Source organism: Vicugna pacos, chromosome 4 (assembly GCF_048564905.1).
Source record: "Vicugna pacos chromosome 4, VicPac4, whole genome shotgun sequence".
Taxonomy (NCBI): Eukaryota; Metazoa; Chordata; class Mammalia; order Artiodactyla; family Camelidae; genus Vicugna; species Vicugna pacos.
In genome coordinates, this window is record NC_132990.1 from 46,512,570 (window position 1) to 46,526,412 (window position 13,843).

The 13,843-nt window shown below is 35.4% G+C and overlaps 1 long non-coding RNA gene across 1 annotated transcript in view; it reads left to right on the top strand.

Annotated features, from left to right (window-relative positions):
- Positions 1-3,278: 3,278 nt before the first annotated feature.
- Positions 3,279-13,843, top strand: part of LOC140696067 (uncharacterized) — a 527,390-nt gene continuing 516,825 nt past the window's right edge. Inside the window, exon 1 of the long non-coding RNA XR_012072059.1 lies at positions 3,279-3,333. This is a non-coding gene — a long non-coding RNA (uncharacterized lncRNA). The remainder of the gene's footprint in view (positions 3,334-13,843) is intronic.

Genomic DNA, 13,843 nt, shown 5'->3' on the forward strand with positions numbered 1-13,843 from the left:
CCCATTCACAGGGCTCCATTCTCATGATCTAATCACCCCTAAAGCCTCCAGCTCCAAATTCTATCACATTGGAGGTTTGGATTACAGTTTACAAAGTTTAGGGACATAAATGGTTCAGTCCATAAGAGATCAGATTGTTTCCAATCAACTTAATTGTTTCTGAGAACAAAGCTGAAGACTGTATAGAGGAACACAAAAATATCTAGCACCTAACGAGGTAAAATTCACAATGTTTGGCATCCAAATAAGATTACTAATTATGCAAAGAAGCAGGGAAATATGACCCATAATAAACAGAAAAGTTGATCATTTGAGAAGCCTAATTTATCTTATTGCAAAGTGAGAAAAGAGGCAAATCCGCTCCCTAAAAACAAGTATAAAACTGGACAGTGTTGTCAAAAACAAACATTTCATGACTCCTGACATCAACCAAAGGAAAAAAAACAAATTGAGATGCACTTATTCATGAAAAACTGCTGAACTTCAGATAAGTATAGTGGGAATCAATCACATTCTTGCCTGGAGTTTCTTCCATATTTCCTAGTTTGGTTGGTATGGTAATTTTACTATGTGAGGCAGACTGTGAAGGCGAGTAGTTTTGCTACCAGAAGGGACTCCGTTGATTTTGAGTGGAAGGTGAGAAATCTACCATTAACAGTGTTCTCAGTAAAAATAATGATTATGGCAGCTTGTAAATGAGGAAGGCCAACAACTTCTCATTAGAATTGTAGTCCATTTGGGAAAAGCAACAGGTCAATGGACTAACCAGAAATTAAAATGAGAGATCTTAGATATGAGATAGCGGTAGATATCTCCACACATTCTGGGCTGCTTTCATTCTGCATGCACATGTGAGACCAAAGAGAGTCCCACATATCCAAATATCCCTGGCTAATTGAGAGACTATACACCTGTGCAGAGTAGATGCAAGAGGACCCAGAAGAAAATTAACACTGGGGTAGGACAGAAAATCTTGGAGCTTGGAATGAACCCACACACAGAACCAGTAATAAACAATTGAAAGCTTATTGGCTAAAAGTGATTGAGTATAACCCCTGATGAATCATTGGCTGACTGTGCAGCTATACAGACACGGGGATGATCTCAAGGAAACCAAACTTAAAAATAAAACAAGAATTTTAAAAATTATTTAGAAGAGACACCAGGGGCTGCACATGGTGGGGGAAACCAACTCCATAGATTTACAGTACGTAAATTTATAAAATAAGTAAACACAAAAAGGTCACCACCAACAGCAAGTCTCAGGGAAAATATCAGAATCTAGAATTACTATAAAACATTATCTAAAATGTCCAATTTTCAACAAAAATAATGAAACATTCAAAGAAACAAGAAAAGGTGACCCATACTCAGGGGGAAAAAAGCAGTCAACAGAAACTAAATAGGTCCAGATGTTGTATTTATCAGAGAAAGCTTTCAAAGCAGCTGTTACAAATATGTTCAAAGAATTACAGGAAACCATGCTTAAAAATTAAGTGAAAGTATAACAAGACATACTAATTAGAAATACCAGTAAAGAGATACAAAATGTAAAAGAGAACTAAATGGAAAATTTGGAGTTGAATAACTGAGGAAAAGTGCATGATATGGGCTCAGCAGAATATTTGAGAAGAGTCAGCAGACTTTAAGTAGGTTAGTAGAAATTATCCAATCTGAAGAACAGAGAGAACAAAGATTGAAGAAAAATGAACAGAGCTCCAGAGATCTATGAATCAAAAGCAAGTTAACCAATACAAATATAATGGGACTTCCAGAGGGAGAAGAGAGAGACGAAGGGGTAGAATAATGGCAGAAAACTTCAAAAACACAACTCTAGAGATCCAAAAAGCTCAAAAAATACCAAATAGGATAAACACAAAGAGATATATACCTAGTCACATCTTAGTCACACTGAAAGGCAAAGACAGAGGAAATCTTGAAAGTAGCAAGAGCAAAAAGCCTCATCAAATACAAGGGAACCTTGATAAGATTAACAACTGTTTTCTCATAAAAAATAATAAAGGCCATGAGGCAGTGAAATGATACATTCAAAATGCTAAAATAAAAAAAAACTTATCAACCAAGAATTCTATGTCAAGGAAAACTATCCTTCAGAAATGAAAATGAAAGAAAAAGTACTTTCTTACATCAGTAAAGGCTGAGAGAATTTGTTACTAGCAGATTTGTCTTATAAAAAATACTAAAGGAAGTCCTTTAGATGGAAAGGAATAACATTAAATTGGTAACTCAAAGCCACAAGAATAAATAAAGAGCATTAAAATATTTAAATATGTGGGTAAATATAAAATGGCATAAATATATTTTTTCTTTTCTTTAATTCTTTAAAAAGTATTAGAGTATATAAAGCAATCATTATAACTGTAATGTTGGGTTTATAACATACACAGGTATTATATATGTCATATATTATAATATATGTCATTATTATTACAAAAATGGAAAATGCAATGAAGTTTCTGCATTTTACCAGAATTAAGTTAGTATTAGTTTGAAGTAAATTGTGATAATATACATATTATAATATCTAGAACAACCACTAAGAAAAAAACTAGAAATATATAGTAAGAAAAAAATCAACTGATGGACTTCTGCTTTTGCAGAATATACAGGAATGTATAAAAGAAACAGGGACCAGATTTACCCTGCCACTCGAAATAACCAAGGAAAAAAACCCTACCCAGTCTAAATGATTGAAACAATGATTTTCAAGACAGTGAACATCAGGAAGGAAGAATTATAATAGAGTATGAGCAAAATTTTGAGGGTAATGGATATGATATGTTTATTATCCTGATTGTGGTGGTGGTTTCACTTATGTATATATATTCAAATCTTATCAAAGTGTCTAACTTAAATATATGCAGTATATTATATGTCAGTAATATCTAACTAAATTATTAAAAAGCATGTATGCAAATGATGAATCCTTAAATTTAAAACACATATACACAAACATGTACAGTACATACACAACTTTTTGGGGGGAGATTATAAAATTAATCCATGTTAACTTGAAATTCTCCTTATGGAACACTTTTCCATTATTTGGAAGTAATTTTGAAAATATTTGGAAAGTGGATACTTTGAAAGATATGGAAAAGTAGATGCAGATTATATCCTGGTAAGTTTAGCCTTTAAATCTATGAATATATTTTAAAATATCACAAAATATAATTTGAAAAGAAAATACTATATAATAACTCCACTGGCTTTATAAAGAATAAACTCTCTCAAAATCACCTAATTTCCTCTTTCAACAGAATAATATATGGAGGAAGAAGGAAGGACTGGCCTAATTGCAATATATTTCAGGTAAGAGTCAGTGCTGGCTATGGTGATTGAGGTTGGGGAATAGATTAAAGAAGGATTGGAAGAAAAAGAATTTCCATGGCGTAGTATCTAATTGTAGTTCTGGAAGTTAATAAGAAGGATTCAAAGGATTCTGAGCTCTCTATCTTGGATGATTGGACAGGTGTGTTGTCATGAGATGAAATAGGGATTATCAGACAAGCACGAGGTTTGAGGGAGGAAAGAGATAATGATTTTGGTCTTCACATTACATAGGGATTTTCTTTTGCATTATTTATTTGAGAAATATATAGGCATTAGTTTTTCAGATTTTTCCTCTGAAAATGTTCATTTAGAAATGACTTTGTACATAAAAGGGTGTTTTGCCAGATCCTGAAACTTTGGTTCTCTTTTGTAACAGTGATGGAGATTGATGATCTGTAATTGTACAGATCAATCTGTAATTGATTTAGTAATCAATCAGTCAGCATATATTTATTGAGACTTTCTCTATGCCAGAAATAGTGCCAAGTTCAAAAAAGTGAGAAATACAGACAATGTTGCTACCTTCATAGACCCTTTTCCTGGAGACTTGGAAATTGCGGAAGTATCATTCTGAATGTTAAAATGGAACACTTCCATCCTTGATTTTACAGTCACTGTTTAGAGATGGAGACAAGTAGTTTGGGGGCAAGATCCAGGAATACAGAATTGAGGTGCCTCATGTGGTCAAAGATGTAACTCATTGGGGCATATGACAGCTCTGATTCTGCTTCACTCAGCTTCAGGCTTTGCTTCATTAAATTCAGGAAAATGCCTAGATTTCCTAATTACAGAAGGCAGGGGAGAGTATGTGGAAATTCTGGGTACACTGAGCATTTGCTTTAGAATCAAATTATGGCATAAATGCTACCACAAAACCAGGCTGTAGTTACAGCAATTACAGTGACAGTTCTTTGAAAGACAGAATGAATGTGGTGCTCTCTGGTTCTCTGCAGTAAGTTTTTCCTCCACATTACTGACTTGCTATTTGTTTGATATGAATGGTATCAATGTTAAATTTGTGTTAAATTTTTTTTCAATTAGTGAGACACTCAGTTCTAAAGGATTTTCTCTGAGACCTTCTTGAATTTCTTTAATTAAACATCCACCCATGCTCCATATTCTGGGGAAAGAAAGGTGGTGTCATTATTTTAAATAATCTAACACTCATTACTTCCTTGGAAAATTTAATAGCACAGGGGCAATTATTACAATATTGCTTCTGTACATTTTTGACTCAGTAATTTAGAGAGTAAACTATTGCTTTAAATAGAGTTCATCTAACATTTAAATTAGATAAAGCAGGTTTTATTTATTTATTAAGTGCTAATTATTTCAGACATATTTTGGTTGCTTTAAGAGTGATATATGATTACCAAAAATCAGTCAGCCTACAATAAATGTTGAAAACAATATATTAGCTTTGAATTTATCAATGCTTTTTTAGCTATCCTGAATTTAAAGGCATTTAAAAAAATGAAATTTTGTGGCAGGTTTTTAATACTTGAAAACCACAGTGATACTTGGCAGCAGTGAGAGGGTCACATAGATGTGTAACTCTGAGAGTTAGTTGTAGTATAAGTTTTGAGGTTTAGGTCATAAGTTCAAGCCAAGGTCAACTTTATAATGACCAGTGTTGATTACTATTGTTGGTGCTTGAAATGATTGGATGGTCTCAAAGTAACTTTTCTATTTCTTTTTTTAACCTATTTTTAAGTAAAATATTCTACCTGAAAAATATTAAAAAGCCACTTATTTTTTCATTATTTAAAGATCACAACTGTAACTTGGAGAAAAATAGAATAAATAAGAATCATTTATTTGTTCCTATTTGAGAATTTTAAATACTACAATTATTTAGACCCAACTTTTATTTAAATACTACAATTATTTAGGCCCAACAGTCTACATCATAGGGAAGGGAAATACACCTAAAATTACTTCAGAAACTGTTATAATTTCATCCTAGTCTCTTTTGAATTTAGGGGTGTAAGGATGCATGAGTACAGCCTGGAAACCAATGTTTGGCCTCTTAAAGCATTAGCCACTATTTAAATCAGAATTGGCACCTGAGTTGTTTGGGACTTGACTCATTATTGACAGGAAAAAAACATATGCATAGTCACAACAAGTAGGGTGGCCACTCATGGCTGCACAGGTTATTCAGTCAACAATTCCAGGGGAGCTGTTCACACAGACTGGTAATGGCATCCTCTGGAGTTGTTCATTGCTGTTCAGTGTTGAACCTCTATAACTCTAACCAGTGGCTTTTACAAGGTTTTCATCTTGTGTGTTATTTCATTTCTGTCTATTTAGTTTTCTCTGCCTGAATTTATTCAGAGATTCATAATCTATTATTTAGCATTATTACACACTAGCTAATTATTTTCACCCCCATTGCTTCATTGGTATGAATGATCTGATTTCAGTTTTTTTACACAATGCCTCAGATAGTGAAAGTACTCTTCACCTACCAAAATACCACCCCGACTCCCCGCAACACACACATACTGGTATGGGTACACCAAAAGTAATGTTAGTATTTCTGGAACAGACATTAATATTTAAAACAGGGCTTCATTCAATAGAATTGTTTTGTTTTCTTCCTTCTATCATTTTTTTCTCTTCTGGTGTGTAAGAAGTTTATGGCAACTGAGTAGCTAAATATTGATTTGAAATCACTAGGTTATTATACAACTGAAATCATAGAAGACAGAATTTCAGAAATACTAACCTACACCTAACCTTTTTTCATTCAATATGCTTACATTCCTAGTGTTTAAAGTTGCAGCTCCCCAAATTAGCATATGACAGTTCACTTGGAGTTTCTTTTTAAACCCATGGTTTCTAAAGATTCTCTCATTTTAACACATCTTTATAATTGCATAATTTGTTTAGCTCCAAGTAGGAATTTTTGTGTCTACCTTGGGTGATTATTTGTTATTTGCACAGTTATAAGAGATACAGACCTAAAGAAAAGCACATGAAACCGTTTATTGTCAATCTCAGTCAGTTCTCAGGGCTTGAAACCCACTCAGAGTTATTTATTTCCTTGCACTTTCCCAGGTCAACTTTCTGTATAAGTTCCTCCCATAAACTGTAACGTTAGTTATTCTCGTAATGATTGGTTTAGTCTTTTATATCATAATTTCTGTTATTCCTTTTTCCATTTGTCTAGGGTTATAGGTAGTACTTTGCTTCTTGGTTTTCTTGGCTATAAATTACAGATTTTCCTCCTGAGACTCAGGAGAAATTACACTTGTGTTCTTTTTCAATCTTCTTTAAATATGTCTACTCTGCTTCGGTGTTGTATGATTGATTTATCATTGCTTCCAACTGATACTACTCCAGTTCAACAAAACCATTCCCTTAGCTTTGCTGAGTTCATTGTTGGATTCATACTTTTATCAACTGGGAGAGATGCTGGGAGGCTCGACTGTGAATGCAGTGCTTGGTCTGTGTGGAATTGCACTAAGCCTTCTAGAGAGTGCAGTTTTTCTAGAAATTGTGTGTGTGTGTGTGTGTGGTTGATTGAGGCAAACCAGCAATATCACAAATAAAACACCAATTTCAGTATGAGAGTTGAGAAGGCAATATGACTAAAGTCCATGTCAGTTATCATATTTACTGTATCATTACTGTGAAATTTACTGGTATAGGATGTATTTGAGAGAAATTCATAGGCCTGTACCAGATGTCATAATATAACAAGGAAGAATTTGAGGAAGTTAAGGTAGGGGAGATGGTCACATTAGAGCAGGAGCCTAGCTTGTCATTCCAGTTCCAGCCATACCAATACTTTCTCTCAAATTCTTTATCCTTCTGTCTTTTGAATATCCCTTTTGAAAGCTAACTGTTGTTGGGAATAGTTTGGGCTCTGGCAGCTGAACTAGTTTAAGTGGGGGCAACAGGTTAAACTGGGGAAGGTGAAGGTTGTACTTTTACAAACCATTGTCTCTCACAAAACTCTATGTCTAGTACTGACATGTCTTTTAATTTATAGTCGTCTATCTCCACATGCCTCCTGGGCATCTTCGCATGGATAAATGCCACCTCAAACTCAACGTGTTGAAAATAGCTCACTATGTTCTTTTCCCACTCAACTTTTCCTTTATTTCCCTGTTTCTGTAAATGATATAATAATTTTTTATACACATTGAGGATGAAAACTTGTCACATGTAACCCCTCCTTATCTTTCAATCACCATATCCATGCTATTGAAAGTCCTAGAGATTCTCTTAAAACATTCCTTCCATTGCATGTTTTACATTTCCCTTGCCAGCTCTTTATTTCAAGTCCTTAATACTTCTCGTGCAGACTCTTTTAAAAGTTAGGTAAAGAGTATCAACCCTCATTTGCCTATTTCCCTTCCAATCCATAATACTCAAATAGGCAGATTAATCTACTTTACTAAAACGTGGCTATTTTTCTACAACTCTTTTTAAAAAACATTTAAAGACAACAATTGCCTACCAAATTGTCAGTTTCCCCATCTTGCATTTTAGACCTCCAAAATAAAATTGCAGCTTACTCTTCTAGTTATATCTTGTATTTCTTCCTTATGTCAATCTTGTGTTTTAGCTAAAACAGACACTTTGGAATGGTTGAGAGACTGATTATGTAGGAATAAAAAGAAAATGGAACAAGAGGAAATGGAGGCAGTGGCTAGAGCTAGAGTATAAAACCAAGTTCATATATATTATATTAGCACATTTTACTTATCATCTATTAAATACAAAAACTTATTTACAAAGCAGAAACAGACTCACAGATGTAGAAAACAAACTTGTGGTTACCAGGGGAGAAGAGGGTGGGAAGGGATAAATTGGGAGTTTGAGATTTGCAGATACTAACTACTATATATAAAATAGGTAAACAATAAGTTTATACTGTATAGCACAGGGAACTATATTCAATATCTTGTAGTAACCTATAATGAAAAAGAATATGAAAATGAATATATGTATGTATATATATGACTGAACTATTATGCTATATACTGGCCATTGACACAACATTGTAAACTGACTATACTTCAATAAAAAATTATGTGCTAGTAGATACTATGTGATAAGAGAATATGAAACAATATAAGGTAGATTTTCTACCCATGAAGAATTTATATTTTAATTAATGATATAAGATCATATGAAATGTTAAATAATAATAAAATAGTTAAGTTGACAAGAGATGTCCTAATACAAAGCATAATTGCTTGCTTGATGAATTTTACAATTTCTATAAATTTTAAAGGACATAGGATCAGCTTGGGCTGAATGAGCTTTATAGAACCGATAGGACTTGAATGTTTCAGAAGCAGCATATTTTGATTTGAGTAAAGAGTAAGAATAAAGGATTGGTACGATAAAGCAGGAAAGGCAGATAGGAACTCTCAGAATAACTGTGTGGGGCCACAGATTTTCAGCTAGTTACATGGCCATGGATGGGGTACTGAGTGAGAGCTAGGACTTACCTTGTTGTTCATCCTTAGGTATTTCATTTTTGGTTATTGCAAATAGGCTTTTTTCCTATTTTATATCTTCTATCTGATTGTATAAATGCAGACTATTGATTTCTATCCATTTGGCCCTTCTTGTCTGCAGGCTCTGCATCTGCAGAGTCAACCACCTGTTAATCAGAAGTATTAAAAAAAAAAACCCATAAATTTCCAGAAAGCAAAACTTGTATTTGCCAAATGCCAGCAACTATTTACATAGCATTTATATTATATTAGGTATTATAAGTAATCAAGAGATGATTTAAAGTATGTAGGAGGATGTACGTAGGTTATATGCAAATACTATACCATTTTATATAAAGGATTTGAGCATCTACGGAGTTTGGTATCTAGGGGGAGGGTCCTAGAACCAAATACCCATGGACACCAAGGGATGACTCTGTATTAATTCTGTAACTAGCTATTTTGCAAATTTTTTATTGTAAATAATAATTCTGAGATTTTACTTTAAAATATTAGTCATCACTTCAGTATACATTCATAGAAGGGTTTTTAGTAAATTCTGATTCATTCACAAATATTCATTGAATGTCCACTATATGACAGGGAATCTTCATAGCCCTAGATATCAAGGCCATCATTAGCAGAAGGGTTTTTTGGTGAGAATTATCTTCTTCAAAAGATTTTTCTTAAGGAAAATTTTCATCATATCCTGATTTTATTGAGATATACTGCCTGTGCTGGATAAGTTTGGTAGTAAACCTGTAAATCTTTATCTACAAATTGAATCACGTCTTCTTGGATGTGGTACCATTGTGTAGTGGATAACCTGCATGTGCAAATACAGCAGCCAAGGAAAGAGCTATGAATAAGATAGTCAAGGATTCTGCTCTTACAGGGCTTAAGCTTCTGCTGAGGAGATATGTTTTGGGCCAGTACAGTGAACTTGTAGGGGTCATGGAATATATTCCTAAAATCATCTTTATTTTTGTCTCCTGATGTCTCTTTAAACCTACTTAACAGAGGTCATCTTTTCCCTGACTTCTTCCTGAACCCTCTGGCAGTCCTATGACCTTTCTTATCACACTCAGGTAATAAAATGTTTTAGTCATTATAAGCTGAGATCATAGTCTCAGCTTATATCTTCTCCATGTTCCCTAGGTGGAAACCCCATCTGAGAGTGTGATTGGCTTCCTCTTTTTCTGTTGTTCCACTTACAAGTTAGTTGCTGTTCTGACTCCACCAGCATTGGAGCATTGAGATGGAGGAGAGGAAGTGGGGTCATGAAATATTTACCTGACTGATACTGTTGTGAGACAGCTTCTTTTCTACCTGTGGCCCATTTCTCACACATTCTTTTTTCTGACAAACTGGGAGTTTGGGCTGATCTTCATAGTTACCTCTGTCATCAGAGCAGCCAACAGCCAGTCTGTAATCTACTAGGTTTCTCAGATGACAGTCAGACCCAATTCATTCATCACTCAAAATCTAAGGGTCACATATCAAACTCCAAGAGCTTCAGTTGAAGTCTCTTGCACTAGGCTTAGGTTTGGGAAGCAGTGTTTCCACACATACATATCTCTTCCTTGGGGGTCCAGGAGAAGGAATAATCATAGTTCACCTCTCAATAAAATAATCCTCACAAAATCCTCTCTCTCCGTTCTTTCATTTTTTAATTTCATTGTTTTAAGTCTATCATCTTATCTTTTGCTACTAAAAACGTGGTCTATGGACCAGCAGTATCAATATTGCTGTGAGCTTATTAGAATGTAGAATCTTGTGTCCACCCAAGACCTGCCGAATCAGAATTTGCATTTTAACAAGATCTCCAGGTGATTTACATGCACATTCAAGTTTGAGAAGCACTGATCTAATCTATTCTTAGTCTCTTATTTTACGGTTTCCTTTGGTAATCTTCCTTATACTGCATGTAGATATATAGTATCTATCATATCTTGGTGCCTCAATGGAAACTTAAAATTTACCATCTTGTTATATAAACAATAAGCAAAAACATTAAAAAAAATCAGATTGGGATAACATCTATGAAGAAAATGTATAAGGGTAATTCTTATGAATTGATTTGTGCCTCTCTCCCCTAAATTCACATCTTGAAGTCTTTATCCCTGCTATCTTATTTGGAAATAGGGTCATTGTAGATGTATTAGATAAAGATGAATTCACACTGGGGAAGAGTGGGCTTCTAATTCATTATAACTAGTGTCCTTATAAAAAGGGGAAGATTTGGACACAGACTCACACCCAAGGAGCAAATCATGTGGAGATGAAGGTTCAGATCAGGGGTTCAGATCAGGGCAATGCTTCTACAAGCCAAAGAATGCCAAAGCTTGCCCACACACTGCCAAAATCTGGGAAAAAAGCATGAAACAGATTTTTTTCTCACAGTGCTCAAAAGGAATCAGTCTTGCTGACGCCTTGATCCTAGACTTCTAGCCTCCAAAACTGTGAGACGGTAAATTTCTGTTGGTTAAGTCACCCAGTTTGGGATAGTTTGTTATGACAAACCTAGCGTGCCGTGTGACTAGCACCACAGTGAGTTAGAGCTGGGAGGGAACACAGGAGTTGATCACAGTTCACAGAGGGAGGTCAAGGAACGGGGCAGGGCAGGGGTTAAGTTAAGGCTCACTCAGAAGAGAGGGAGAACCAAAAGTAGAATCTGCTTCTTCTAATTCCCAAAGGCATGCGGCTTCTGCTGGTCCCACTGCAGACTCCTTTAGAACCTTTGTGGGCAGTGGATACATATTTGTTGATGTGACAACATCAAAATATTGTCTTGCTTTGGAAAATGTACAGTGAAGGGGAAAAGGCAGTTTCTGGTAAATGGAAGTAATTCTCAGTGGGCTGAATTCTTACACAGTTAGTGCTAAGGAATTTTGCTTAAGTAGTGAGAATGAAAACATATTGAAACAAATAACCCAGGTTTTCCATTGTAGTTCCAGAAGATGATAATTTGGCTTGTTATTAATATTCTCCACTTGATTGCTTCTTTCTTTTGTGCTGAAGATGAAAGTGCCCTGTGGTCCTACTCAAGCAGCTGTTCATTAATTTGCAGACAGGGCTGGAGGAGTGACCACTGTAGTGCAAAGCCTAGCAGGCTGGGGACATATGGGGTATTGGTGGGAAGTCCAGGGATACACCAGCAAAAGTGTGAGGCAGGCAGAGTTCCCTTTGCATGCCCTCTGTGTTCTCTTTTCTGCAGATACCTCACCTCTTTAAGAAGGAAATTAGTTTTTAATACCATGCATATTCACATTGAATTCTCACAACACAACTTAATATAAGTATTTTTATCTCTAGTTTCCCAAACAGGTCTTTGGGGCTTAGAGCTAAGTCACTCACTTTATGGAACATCATAAAGTTAGCATCGTTTTTTGAGGATGTGTACTCTTCCAGACAGGCTGCCTAGGCTCAAATTCCAGCTTTATTCATTACAAACTCTAGGACCTTGAGCAATTACTTAAACCTATTTGTACCTACATTTTCCCATCTGTAAAGTGAAGGTAATAATGCTAATAGTTCTTATGTCCTGGAGTTGTTGAGAAGATTAAATGGATCACTGTGTATAGTATTTGAAATATCACCTGATATATGAGGATGATGTAGGAGGAGCATGAACCCAGATCTATTTGACTTCAAGACCTGTGCTCTTTCCACTGTGCACAAGCTACTTCTCTCAGCTGCCCTCATGACATTTGTCTACTCTTCAGATCTTTCTCTACTTTTCCTCCCACCAAACTTGCCTCCTCTGAATTCCAGTTCCTCATGAACTACCAGGGGTTTGACTTATTTGATAAATCTCTGGAGGCTAAGGTGTTAATGAGTGCTCCTGGCTTGATGGTGTGCTTTGTGGTATGGTGGCTATTTTAGTTGTGCAGACTTGGAATGGGATATCTTATAAAATAGAGGTTGGACAGTCAGTAGTAGAGGGACTGGACAGAGGATATATGAGCTGGGGGAGGATTGACTCTACTTTTCTATGAAAAGGGAAGACCAGTATGGGAAATGCAGCCATTACAGTGGACCCTGGAAGCCAGACCTTTGTGCCATCAGGGCTTTGTTTACCTCTCAGATCTCACCATTTGTTAGAGACCTTTTTCACTTACACATATAATAGCCAGACCTGGTTGGGGGAGGAGAAGAGCAAGACTTGCAAATAAAGCTGGATTCAGAATCCTTGTAGAAACTGATTTACTCTTTCAGTAGTTTTTTTGTTGTCTCAGCCATTCAAGGTTTCTATTCTTGGATTAACATATTTTGGGGGTAGTTTTCTCAAGCAAAACTGATAATTTATTTTAAATTTATTTTAAAATTTATCTCAATCTATTCTTCAAGAGTAGATGTTTGAATTTTAGTTTGCCAAGTAAACAATTCCTTGTTCAAAAGATTGTTTCTGCCTACATCTTACCAGTTTAGAGAAAATTTTGAACGCAAACCCAGCCTGACCTCCTATAATGGTGCAAGGAGAGTGCACTGGAAAGAAAAATCAGGGCAGGAATCAGAAAAGACACAAAATGAGTAGCATCATCTGCTGCTAAAAACTGAACTAAGAAAGGGAATAGGCAAAAGAGCCACAGATCTTTTTAGGAAACAAAGCTTGTGTGTGTGTGTGTGTGTGTGTGTGTGTGTGTGCGCGCGCGCATGTGCACGTGCACGCACAAGCATGCATGAGCATGCTGCATGCTTTATTTCTGTTGACAGATGGGTTTTAGCTACCAAACTTGGAAGAAATGTAGGCAGTAAATAAGTTTTCCCATTTCATGACAGACTTTATCATGAAAGATGATTCTAAATGTAAACACATCGGGTAAAATGCCACTTAGAGGGAATTTAATAAACATACTAATTTAGACCTCAGCAAGAGAGCACCTAAATATCAAACATAATGATATACCACAAATCAAATATTCAGGATATCTTTTTTAATCTAAGAGGAAACAGAACTCTTTATTCTAATCTTGCTGTAAAGCCTTTGGCTTCCTAAAGTATGTGATCTTGTTAAATTAAAGGATTAA